Here is a 13,221-nt window from a genome sequence, read left to right as displayed (position 1 = left end):
ATCTTGAAAACCGTATCATATTTCTTCACCAATCTTAGCACATAGATAGGTCTAGTGGTGAACTGGTGCCCTTTGTTGTTTGGGATTTAAAAAAAATATATTTTTTTTGAGTTTCCATGGCAACGTCTTTGACTTAGACTGAAAATGGCGGTAGTCCTCGTTTCCGAAGCAGATCTTGAAAACCGTACCATGTTTCTTCACCAAACTTGGCACATAATGTCATCTCGCAGTATTGAAAACATTTCCTTTCTTGTTGGTAAGTTCTGCATTGCTTGTGTGTATGTTCCTCCAAAAGTGTCATGGACACAGTGGTTGCATTCACTTACTAACTTCATGCAGAAACACAACTCATTACAAAGACAACAGTGTAACTGATCTTAAACCTACTCAACTGTATAAACACAATCTCCTATCCTGTATATATTCTTGTCAACCATACGGGGCGGTCGGGTAGGCTAGTGGTTAAAGCGTTCGCTTGTCACGCTTAATCATGTCACCATTAATAGTGGATTAGCTTTATATTCAATAGGAGCCTGGGAGTATTTGTAACGTACAACACCCAGTATTAGCAGCTCCGACTTCACGCTCTCTTAGTTTTTCAACTCTGTTGTACAGCATAATTGTGATATAAGGTTTTAAAAGTTGTTTTTAGTCATGTTAACATATTTCTTGGCGAGTGTCTTGTTTAACGCCGCGTTCAGCAATATCCCAGCTATTTACTATTTCTATTTACATGAAACTAACGTCTCGTCTCACGCCGTTTGGGTATTATGATACACGATCAACCACGTTATCGGGCTTAAAAACACGATCCATTAAGTCGCCTGTTACGACCAGTATAGGTTTCCGCAGACATATTTTATCCCGAAATCTCCACGAGGACAATGAGTTGTATTTTTAGATGTAAAAGTTATCTGTACTGTTTATCTATAACTCAAATATCTGTCATTATCTGCCATGAAATTAATTTTCTTTGCATTGTTTATGTGATATTGCTTCTCAAATAAATAGTTTCATTGAACTGAATTCAATTCTTCATTGTATGAAAGGCCACAAGCCCATTTTCAATGGAGTTACATTCAATATTTATAAGATACAAAGTCAAGGTAACAATTCACTTCGTAACAAAAACGCATGATGTATGTACAATGCCAGTTGATTTTGTATTAGAGGATCCTAGCGGGATAGTAATGAAGACAATCTTATAGCATTAAAATGAGATAAAGACTACTGCTGTAAGTACTTCTTTTTTAGATTTTCGTATATAGAGCAAATGAGCATAAAATGATATTCACCTTCGACAACAATGTCACAGAATGGGCATAACCTTAGGGATTTCTCAACAGATGAAAATCTCCCTGTGTTAATTTTACTAGATCTTCAGGCCAAGTTTAAAACGAATAATGATTTTACGAAAATTTCTGCACCGTAAGTTTGATAATTAAGATTCTGGTTCAAGCAATGACTTGAACTGACGATAAGTATAACATCTTGAACTTTCGTAAATATCTCAATGCCATTTCTGGTTAGTGAAAACATTTGCATTACCAATTGTCTGGATTAGCCAAATGAAACCAAAGCCATATTTAAAAAAGCAATGTACTTATACAAGAAGCCCATGTGTTCTTTCCAAGACAAGCATGTTGTAGGCTTTCTTAGATAAACTGTGTTCAGGCATTATTACTATTTTACACCAATACTTCAAGCAACGAGTGTAAGATACAATGTACAATGAGAATCTCCCGCATTCTCCATTGACCATATTACTTGGTGTTGACATACCAAAAATCAAAAACCTTTTACAAGCGGGGAGATTGATTTTTTTCACTTGTATAGAACTCTTTACAACCCCATATCTCATATAGTAAAATAGGTTGTATTTGAGAATCAAATAATTTAAAATACGTTTTCGGTGAATTAACTCCAAGCTTAGAGATAACAAGAGTAACATAGCTTTCTTTGCTCTATTTGTGATTACAGACTTATTCAGATTTAGTCTATGGGTAAACAATATGCCAAGGCATTTGTATTCATTTACAACATTATTACATTTATCTTTAAAAAAACATTTCTCTCTTGCGGCCACTCGAGCACCTCTACAAATTATTATAACAATATTTGTTTTATCAAGATGAAAAAAGTATAGGAGTTGAAACACATCCTTGGCGTAAGCCTATCGGGCAATAAAAAAGTCACTTTTAGTATCACCGCAGCACATGACACATGACTTTACATTTGCATACATTGATTTAACAATGGCAACCATTTTGCTTCCTAAACCCTTATTTTTCACAATTTAGCTCTATTTACAGAATGAAATGCCTTTTTTAAATTAAACAAAGACCACATTCAACTTGCGTTTGCCGCAGGATAAATATTTCTCAATGACTGCATGCAAAGTAAATAAGTGGTCAAAGATCGAATAGTCCTTTCTAAATTCCGCTTGTGTTTCAGGAATCTAATCTGTCATTTTTTACCACTGTGTTAATCTATAGAATTGATAGAAGTAAATGATTTGCCAATAATAGTAGTGAATAATAGATTTTGACCAGACACAAGGAAAAATACCTCTGTCAAAAGTCCGATTGTAACATTTAACCAGAAAAGGTATAATATCAGGTAATGAGTACTTAAGCATATCAGCTATAACGCAATCATCCCCAGCAGAATTACCAGTTTTAAGGCGATTTTTAGCATTCAGTATTTCCGTTTCCGCGAAAGGCAATTCCAACAGAAGCATGTCAACATCACTAAAATTTCACTGACGCCATCATTATCACGTTCAAAGAACTCATTGTCTACCAAATATATAGAATCATCTTTTGAGAATAACTTCTTGAAATAGTGTAACAATTCTTTTGGGGATTTAGATCCTCTGGGGTAGAATGTCGGTCTGTGTAAAGTGCTGTTTAGTCGTACTATCCGTGACAATTTAAGATCATATTTGAACTTTCTACAAGAGGTTTTATACTCATTTCTCAGTTTGCAGTAGTGTTTTCGGTTGTATTCACTGCTTCTTAGTACACTGAAGAAAATGAACTCTTTTATATCGCTATAACCCAATACATCAGAGCAAAATAAGATCTGTGTATCGAATATCTAAACCGAAGGTCAACCATTCCAGTATTGTTTAAATTTATTTATATTTTCATAGTTCCCCAGGTGTGGCATGTCATTAACGCAGTTTGTCATTTCATACACGCTGGAATATTACACCTGGCTACTTAAAATTCTTAAGTTTGTGAAGCAATTACTCCTTGAAGATAGAATATCACCCTTTCTAAGAACAGCAAGGTTTCATTGGTTGATAACGTACGGCGTAATAGCATGGACAGTGGCCAAAGGTATTTAAATATCGCAAACAGACAAGAACAACTTGGCACATATGACACTTCTCAATGGAGACCTGCTGTGGTCGAAGGGAGGTAACTCTATTGGTATACGGCGAACGAAGACGTTGAGAAGCTGTTGGTTAAAACGTTCGCTGTCACACTGACGAACCGGTTTCCATTACCCGCATGGACCCCATCTAAAATTCCCGCTAATGCGACGTCAAACAGAACGGTACTCCCCCGGTGTTCCCCGGGGGAAAGTAAATAAGTGGTCAAAGATCGAATAGTCCTTTCTAAATTCCGCTTGTGTTTCAGGAATCTAATCTGTCATTTTTTACCACTGTGTTAATCTATAGAATTGATAGAAGTAAATGATTTGCCAATAATAGTAGTGAATAATAGATTTTGACCAGACACAAGGAAAAATACCTCTGTCAAAAGTCCGATTGTAACATTTAACCAGAAAAGGTATAATATCAGGTAATGAGTACTTAAGCATATCAGCTATAACGCAATCATCCCCAGCAGAATTACACTGTTGCACTGTGTACTGTGGTACCGAACTACTACTACTACTACTACTACTACTACTACTACTACTACTACTACTACTACTACTACTACTACTACCCTGACTACCACAATTTGACTACCACAGTATTCACGGCTACTACTACTACAACTGTTGCTGTTGCTACCACTACATCTACCGCTACTACTGCTGCTACTACTGCTACTACTACAAATACTGCAACTACTATTCTGTTTCTGCTACTACTACTACTACTACTACTACTACTACTACTACTACTGCTGCTGCTACTACTACTACTGCTGCTGCTACTACTACTACAACTACTACAACTACTCTGACTACCACAATTGGACTACCACAGTATTCACGGCTATCCTAATTGTACCTGTTGTACCGTGTCTCAACCTATTCTTTGTGCACTTTCATCTTTTGGTTTAAGGTGAAATGTGTTATGTAATAGAATCTCTTTATAAGTGACATGACTTCAAATGTTATTATCAGACGACTTGAATTCTTTTATTAGGGTTTCGCTACAATTATGAGAGGACATTTTGCTGAACCCTATTCGAAGACCGCGTTAAGAGCTGCGTATGCTGCAGCGCCCGGCGATACCACGCGTTACCAGTCCCTCGGTACCACACATTACCAGTCCCGTGGTACCACACGTTACCAGTCCCGTGGTACCACACATTACCAGTCCCTCGGTACCACACGTTACCAGTCCCGTGATACCACACACTACCAGTCCCGTGGTACCACACACTACCAGTCCCGTGATACCACACGCTACCAGTCCCGTGATACCACACACTACCAGTCCCGTGGTACAACACATTACCAGTCCCGTGGTACCACACACTACCAGTCCCGTGATACCACACACTACCAGTCCCGTGATAGCACACATTACCAGTCCCGTGATACCACACGCTACCAGTCCCGTGGTACCACACGCTACCAGTCCCGTGATACCACACATTACCAGTCCCGTGATACCACACGTTACCAGTCCCGTGATAGCACACATTACCAGTCTCGTGATACCACACACTACCAGTCCCGTGATACCACACATTACCAGTCCCGTGGTACCACACATTACCAGTCCCGTGGTACCACACATTACCAGTCCCGTGATACCACACACTACCAGTCCCGTGGTACCACACATTACCAGTCCCGTGGTACCACACATTACCAGTCCCGTGGTACCACACATTACCAGTCCCGTGGTACCACACATTACCAGTCCCGTGGTACAACACATTACCAGTCCCGTGGTACCACACATTACCAGTCCCGTGATACCACACATTACCAGTCCCGTGGTACCACACATTACCAGTCCCGTGGTACCACACGTTATCAGTCCCGTGGTACCACACATTACCAGTCCCGTGATAGCACACATTACCAGTCCCGTGATACCACACGTTACCAGTCCCGTGATACCACACGTTGCCAGTCCCGTGATACCACACGCTACCAGTCCCGTGATACCACACGCTACCAGTCCCGTGATACCACACGCTACCAGTCCCGTGATACCACACGTTACCAGTCCCGTGGTACAAAACATTACCAGTCCCGTGGTACCACACATTACCAGTCCCGTGGTACAAAATTGGGACAACTCAGGCGTCTCACACACCACTTGATTGCAACAGTTTATACTGGGCGTTTATAAACAACATGTCTGCATTCGGAACAAACTTAAGAATACGCACAACTGATGTTGGCGATCGTGTTGACGTCTCCCATCAAGGTTGTCTTGTTTGGCGGATGTTCCCAAAATCTCAACTTCCCCACCCTCACCCTCGACCTTCTACACCTTCATCACCTCCTCCTACTACTACAACTACTGCTACTAAAAAATAATAATTTGCACACACATACATTATTATGTACATGAAAACTGAAGTTGTTATTTCTTCAATCAGCTAACCTTCGCCCGGCTCCGGGCAAGTCCCATGTGTTGAATCAGAGTGTCGTTGTCGATGTAGTTGCGGACGCCATTGACACAGTATCTGCCATGCTAGAGTCGTCCATGTAACTTCTGTCTTGAACAAACTTGTTCTGTGAGACGTTGTGTATTTCCACCATTGCCAGTGTGTCTTCGACACCTGCTGCTGCTCCTTGGTCGTGATATATATGTGTTGTGTCTGGTTCTTGTGCTGGTATATTGACGCAGAACACGTCTTTCTTTTTCTCTTCGATATCCAACTCATGCAACGTTAAGAAAAATGAATTATCAACTGGTTTAGATACACCGTATCCTTTGAAATGAAAGCTGAACACATTCAGAGAATTGTCAAAATATCTATGAGTACATGTACCATATTGAGTGAGTTTTACGCCGCTTTTAGCAATATTCCAGCGATATCACGGCGGGGGACACCAGAAATGGGTTTCACACATTGTACCCATGTCGGGAATCGAACCCGGGTCTTCGGCGTGATAAGCTAACGCTTTAACCAATAGGCTATCCGACCGCCCCTATGAGTACCATATACTCTGATGTGCTTAGAAATGGCCCCCAGCAACCTATGCTTGTACGAGGCGACAAATGGTGTGTCCCCGTTACATGGTTCATTGCGTGGCATCGTACCCGACGGCGAGGGACGTTGTTCAAAGTAACTGGATTGTCTAGTCCAGCCACAATCATTTAAAAGACGCCGACATAAAGGTGGAACATTTGCTCAGTGCGATGAGAGACAACAAACAACAAACCATATGCCAAAATAACTCGACCTAATGTACTACTTACCTGATCAACCAAAGTCGCATGTCAGATTTCCTAAGACTTTGGGATCCATGGGTCACGATTACTCCTAGTAAATCTGTCGCGAATCAAATACAATTATTCAGTTCCGAGGGAAAGATATATTGCTTACTGTTTTCGATTGTTGCATATTATTACTAATTATTAGAGCCTCTCTTCCTAATTTGAGACCAAGCGTTTGTCATCACTTTACTCGTGGGTCTTATCAAAAAGCCTCAGATCTGCAACACCTAAGGCTTTCCCCACACATGAATCTGACACGTCGTGATAAAAGTGACATAGTTGTTGAAAGCGGCGTTACACACAGGTCACTCACTCACGCATCTATAAACCAATGATATCCTTGAGCTAAAGGTATTGGGGTCAGATGTGAACGAAAGTGTTCCGGTATAGAAACTGCTTTCAGATTTGCTCACCTACATGGCTATATTGTTGCACTGACCACATCGAAATATTTTTTATAAAAGCCACACATGACACTCTAGCCCTCTTTTAACTCAAACAAGGATCTAAACTAACACAGGCAATTGTGAAAATACATTGAGACCGCTGTATGAAGATGATATTCAATCACACTTATTTGACTTACTTTATCGGCGTCAAGGAAAGGGGCATCTGTGATTCATTCGCCTCGACTTTGAAGCATTATAGACCAAGAGGACAACTAAAGCCAGCACCACAAGGAACATAGGAGGAATCACTTTCATGGCATAGTGGTCGATTACGAGATTGTAGCACACTTGATTGACGAACGTTGCACTTCCAGGCGGGCATTCTGTGACACAGCTGCCATTGTAGATCAATGCATTCTCCTTTGCATAGCAGAAAAGTTCAAGTATACACACAGAGCCATTCCAAACCGTGTCTCTTGGGCAAACGGAATGGCATGTGCATGAGAATATCAACTTGTACATGTCTAGTGACAGTGGTTTTGGGTCCCCCGACTCGTTATCAGAGGTGGATATTCTTGGTCTTTAATATTTGAATGTAATACTTAGTAAATATTTGATTCAAGACAGAACACATACCCACAGATGTTTGCTACCCAAGTAACAATACTTTCTATCCAAAACAGATGTATATATATTTTTAAGATATACGATTTTTCTTCACACACAAAGAGTTATCATTTAGACAAGCGTTTGAATGCATATATGTACACATCTGATCTTCGGAGTAACTCGGATACAGTTTGTTTATGTTATTGCTTACTTACTTACTTACTTACTTTGGAGATTTAACGTGCGCTTTCCGACTGATGCGTATTTCGCACACGGGCCCGGCCAGGCCATTTAATGTGTTTCCGAAAGGGGCGAAGGTGGCCTGTGGAACTAAGGGAGCTGGGTATGGTGGATGTTTGTTTATTTATGTGATTTTGATTTGGTAGGTTATTATGTTTTTAGATGCGTTTTATTAGTTCCGTTTTGATTAAGAATACGCCTAAGGCCTTGAAGTTTTCTAGTTTATTTTGTGGGTTTAGTATTGCTTCTAGAGTGAGAGCCTTGTTTAGATTGAGGGTGGTTTGTAATGCGGTTCGATGTGTGAGGTAGTGTGTGCAGTGGATGAGTGCGTGTTCTGGGGTTTCTGGTTGTTTGCAATGTGGGCAGTTACCTGTAGTGTGTTTTTTAATTTTTTTAGGTGGTTATCTAGGTTGGTGTGTCCTGTTTGGAGTTTAGTGATTTTTTTGATGGATGGAGAATTTTTGGTTTGGTTAGTGGTTTGCTGAGCACTTTTTTGATTTAGCTATTTGAGTTTAGATATAGGTTATGCCATTTTTTGGTGATTTTTTGCTTGTTTACACTTTTAATTTCTGATTTTGAGATGGGTAAGTTTAAGCTTATTTCTGGGATTTTGAGGGATAGTTTAGCTGCTTTATCTGCGTTTTCATTACCGTATATTCCTACGTGGACGGGATCCACAAAAAGGTTATTTGTTTGCCTACCTTAGTTAGGTCGTTGGAGCTTTTAAGTATTTGATTTATTAATTTAGGTCGGTTTTTGGTATTTTTGTTTTGGAGGGCTTGAGGTCCACTTAGGGAGTCGGTAAGTATTAGGATTTTTTTTGGTACCAAGTTACTTGGTATGGGGGCATTGCATTCAATTAACATCAAAGGGATTACAATAAAGCTTATTTTGTATTTCAACGTCGTCATTAAATCTGACCTCCAGATCAGTGTGTACAGTCACGTCTACAAACGCGTGTTGCTTTAAGCTGAATCAACGTTGACTTGGTCTCTGTCACTCAACCAGTCACCTCACTGTGAAATGAGCTCACACTAATCCAATCAAGAGATCATCTCTGGCTTCATTAGGAAACAGCTTATAAGCAAGCGCCCTCGGGAGACTTATTTTCGATGAACATCTCACCTGGGATGCTCACATTCAAAACCTAACAACTAAATGCAGTAAAGACCTAAACACCCTAAGATGCCTAACTGGCTCTAACTGGGGAGCATCCAAAGATACCCTTCTCTCTCTCTACATATCACTAATTAGATCAAAACTAGACTACGGCTGCGCCATATACAACACCCTAAACAACTCTCTATCTAAAAAACTTGACTCAATACAATATCAGGCTCTCAAACTAATTACACGCACCCAACATGGCACCTCCTACACCTCACTTCAGGCCTTAACAGGAGAAATGCCACTAAGTCTACGCAGGGAACAGCTAAGCTTAAATTTCTGGGCCGCGTCCCAATCAAACCCTCTCATCCAAAACTTAATAAACCAAAACATCAGCCCCAAAAACCAAGCTCTAGCTCGTAAACACCCCTTACTTACCCCAATATCCCAAAGAATAACAAACTACCTAAATGAACACCAAATTAAAAATCTTAAACAAAACTGCAAACAATCAAATATCTTCACCCCTAAACTTAAAATACCCAAAATAGACACAACACTAGCTAGCCAAATAAATAAACAAACCGACCCAAACATAGCTAAAACTACCACACTAGCATACATACACGAAAATTGGCCAAATTGGTGTCACATTTACACGGACGGATCCTCAAATCCGACCTCCAAACACACAGGTTTCGGAGTCCATACCACACAACCAACTAAAACCACACAATCCTTCCGACTCCCAAACAACCAATCAATATTCACGGCAGAACTAATGGGCATGGCCTCAGCCCTCCATAATCAAGAATCCAAAAAACACAAAAAAATCCTAATACTTACCGACTCCCTAAGTGGACTGCAAGCCCTCCAAAACAAAAATACCAAAAACCGACCTAAATTAATAAATCAAATACTTAAAAGCTCCAACGACCTAACTAAGGCAGGCAAACAAATAACCTTCTTGTGGATACCCGCCCACGTAGGAATATACGGTAATGAAAACGCCGATAAAGCAGCTAAACTATCCCTCAAAATCCCAGAAATAAGCTTAAACTTACCCATCTCAAAATCAGAAATTAAAAGTGTAAACAAGCAAAAAATCACAAAAAAATGGCATAACCTATATCTAAACTCAAATAGCCAAATCAAAAAAGTGCTCAGCAAACCACTAACCAAACCAAAAATTCTCCATCCATCCAAAAAAATCGACAGAGTAATCACTAAACTCCAAACAGGACACACCAACCTAAATAACCACCTAAAAAAATTTAAAAAACACACTACAGGTAACTGCCCACACTGCAAACAACCAGAAACCCCAGAACACGCACTCATCCACTGCACACACTACCTAACACATCGAACCGCATTACAAACCACCCTTAATCTAAACAAGGCTCTAACTCTAGAAGAAATACTAAACCCACAAAATAAACTAGAAAACTTCAAGGCCTTAGGCGTATTCTTAATAAAAACGGAACTAATAAAACGCATCTAAAAACACAATAACCTACCAAATCAAAATCACATAAACAAACAAACATCCACCATACCCAGCTCCCTTAGTTCTCCTCCCCAATCCCATCGGCATCTATTCCAAATCTCAAAATTCCCAAATTCTATATAAGCAACCCCTAAAACCCCCCTCTTGGGTTGCACAGACCACCTTCGCCCCCTTCGGAAACACATTAAATGGCCTGGCCGGGCCCGTGTGCGAAATACGCATCAGTCGGAAAGCGCACGTTAAATCTCCAAAGTAAGTAAGTAAGTAAGTAAGGAGACTGACCATTATATCCAGCGTCTACCAGTTGCATTGCATTTAACTCAAATATTCCACGTCACAGTAATCAAACAAACACCTAATTGGCAACAATATACACGAGGCGTAATTAGGGTTAACCCAAGGGAAACAACTGAAGACTTACAATTATACTCTCTAGAAGCTAACATAAACCAAGACCAAAACCCTCAACCCCTAATCACCAGCACGCGTAGAATAACCTCAACTAGAAACGGAAAAACGGTCCCAACCTCCATTGTTATAATCAACTTCAAAAAGACCGCTAAATTCCCTGAAGCCCCCAAACACATATCCTTCGGAGCCCACACCAACTTAGAAGTCAAACCCTATATAAAGCAGGTTAAGCAATGTACAAAGTGCCTCAAATACAACCACACTGCCTCCCAATGCACATACCGTAAAACTAAATGTAAAAAATGCGCACAAACAGACTGCCCAGGCACATGCACACCCTGGTGCATCCACTGCAAATCCACCCAACACACTTCACTCTCAAACCAATGCCCATACAGACACACACTCACCCAGCAGGCCAACAAAAACATAAACATAGACACGGCTAAAATCCAAACACGAAAATTTGCTACACCTGCATCTAAACCACTCCTCCCTACACCACACCCAAACACCATCCCACAAACAAACACCACACCCATAACCGACAGCTCTGTCTGGGGCCCCTACCGAGAAACCGCACCCACCTCACACATACAAGCAGCCACTCAACCAACCACGAACCCTCCCACATCTCACATAGCCAAAACATCAACCCCCGCATGCAAAACAAACCTCAAAATGACCACCACAACACGACCCTCATCCAAGCACCCTACAGCCCATATGGTAACAACACTCTCCCACAAGCAAGCACAACAACAAAACACAAACACTAAGAAATCATCAGCTACACCCATCCCACAAACACCTTCACAATCCTCCACATCACATGCCTCCCCCATGGAAACTCAATCAGCTAAACCTAATCTAACCGATGACGAAGATTTCTCCACTACTGAGGAAACAATAGACACTACTCCAACTAAAACAAACCAAACTCCCCAACCAGCCAACACCCAAAACCTAAATAACCTCACCTTACTCCTAGCATACATGCATAGTCAAAACTCACCAAAAGCTAGCATGAAATCCTTCTACAAAGTAGCTTTCAATCTAAAATTAACCGATCTTCCCTTCTTCCTCTTTAACCTCCATCTAAAAGAACTCACCGAATAAAATAAAAACTAAAAACTAAATCACCAATCACCCGAACCCAATATTCGAAGGACTAAATATTTTTCAGTGGAACGCCAACGGACTCACCTCCCACGGCCATGAACTAAAAAATAAATTTAAACTAAATAAAGTCCCTCACATTGCTTGTATACAGGAAACCAAATTCTCAAAAAAATCCAAATTCACACTACCTAACTACAACTCAGTTAGAACTGACAGAGCTAAACCGAAAACAAGAAGAGCCGCAGGAGGACTAATCATATTTATCAGGGAAGATATAAATTACGAAGAAATAAAAATAGACACGCCAAACCTAGAAGCCAACGGCATTAAAATCACATTAAATAACCGAAACATAAACATCATAAATATTTACCACTGGGCGGAACAAAAAGTCCAACCTGAGGATCTAAACAAACTACTCAAAATAAGCGATAAATCTACTATATTCCTAGGAGACTTTAACGCTCACCATCCTATGTGGAGCATAGATGATAAAATAGATAATCATGGCAAATTAATCTCCGAATGGATAGAAACAAACGACCTAGTACTCCTTAATAGCAACCAACCCACGAGGTACGATAAGATAAACCAAAAAATGTCGGCTATCGACCTAACCATATGCACCGCAGATCTAGCCCAAAGTACTCAATGGGAAGTGCACGACGTCCCGCTAGGTAGTGACCACTTCCCCATAAACATAACCATAGGAAATACAAACGTACCAATCCAAACAGAAAACCAAGAACCAAAATTCCATTACAATAAAGCTAACTGGGACCAATTCCAAGATATCTGCAACGAAGCTAACTTAAACGAAATAGAAAATAATGATCCAGAAACCTATTGTAAAAACCTAACAGACTATATAATAAACGCAGCCAAAACCTCCATCCCCTTCAAAACATCTAAGACAGGCAAACCGACGGTACCATGGTGGAATGAGGAAATAGAACAGACTAGACGAAAACGTAAATCAGCCTTCAATAAAGCAAAACGCGACTACAAATATTTAAACATAGCCCACGAACTAAACCACCAGGTTCAAAAACTAGTCCAAATAGCCAAAAGTAGAGACTGGAAAAACTTCTGCGAAGGTATAAATAACCGTACAGATGCCAGAATGGTCTGGCGCAAAATCCACGCCATCAGAGGCTTAAAACGACATAAAAAAAACCCTA

This window comes from Haliotis cracherodii, unplaced genomic scaffold (assembly GCF_022045235.1).
Source record: "Haliotis cracherodii isolate W230 unplaced genomic scaffold, xgHalCrac1.p SCAF_11, whole genome shotgun sequence".
Classification (NCBI taxonomy): domain Eukaryota; kingdom Metazoa; phylum Mollusca; class Gastropoda; order Lepetellida; family Haliotidae; genus Haliotis; species Haliotis cracherodii.
The sequence above is the reverse complement of the archived record's forward strand: the minus strand, read 5'-3'. Positions refer to the sequence as shown.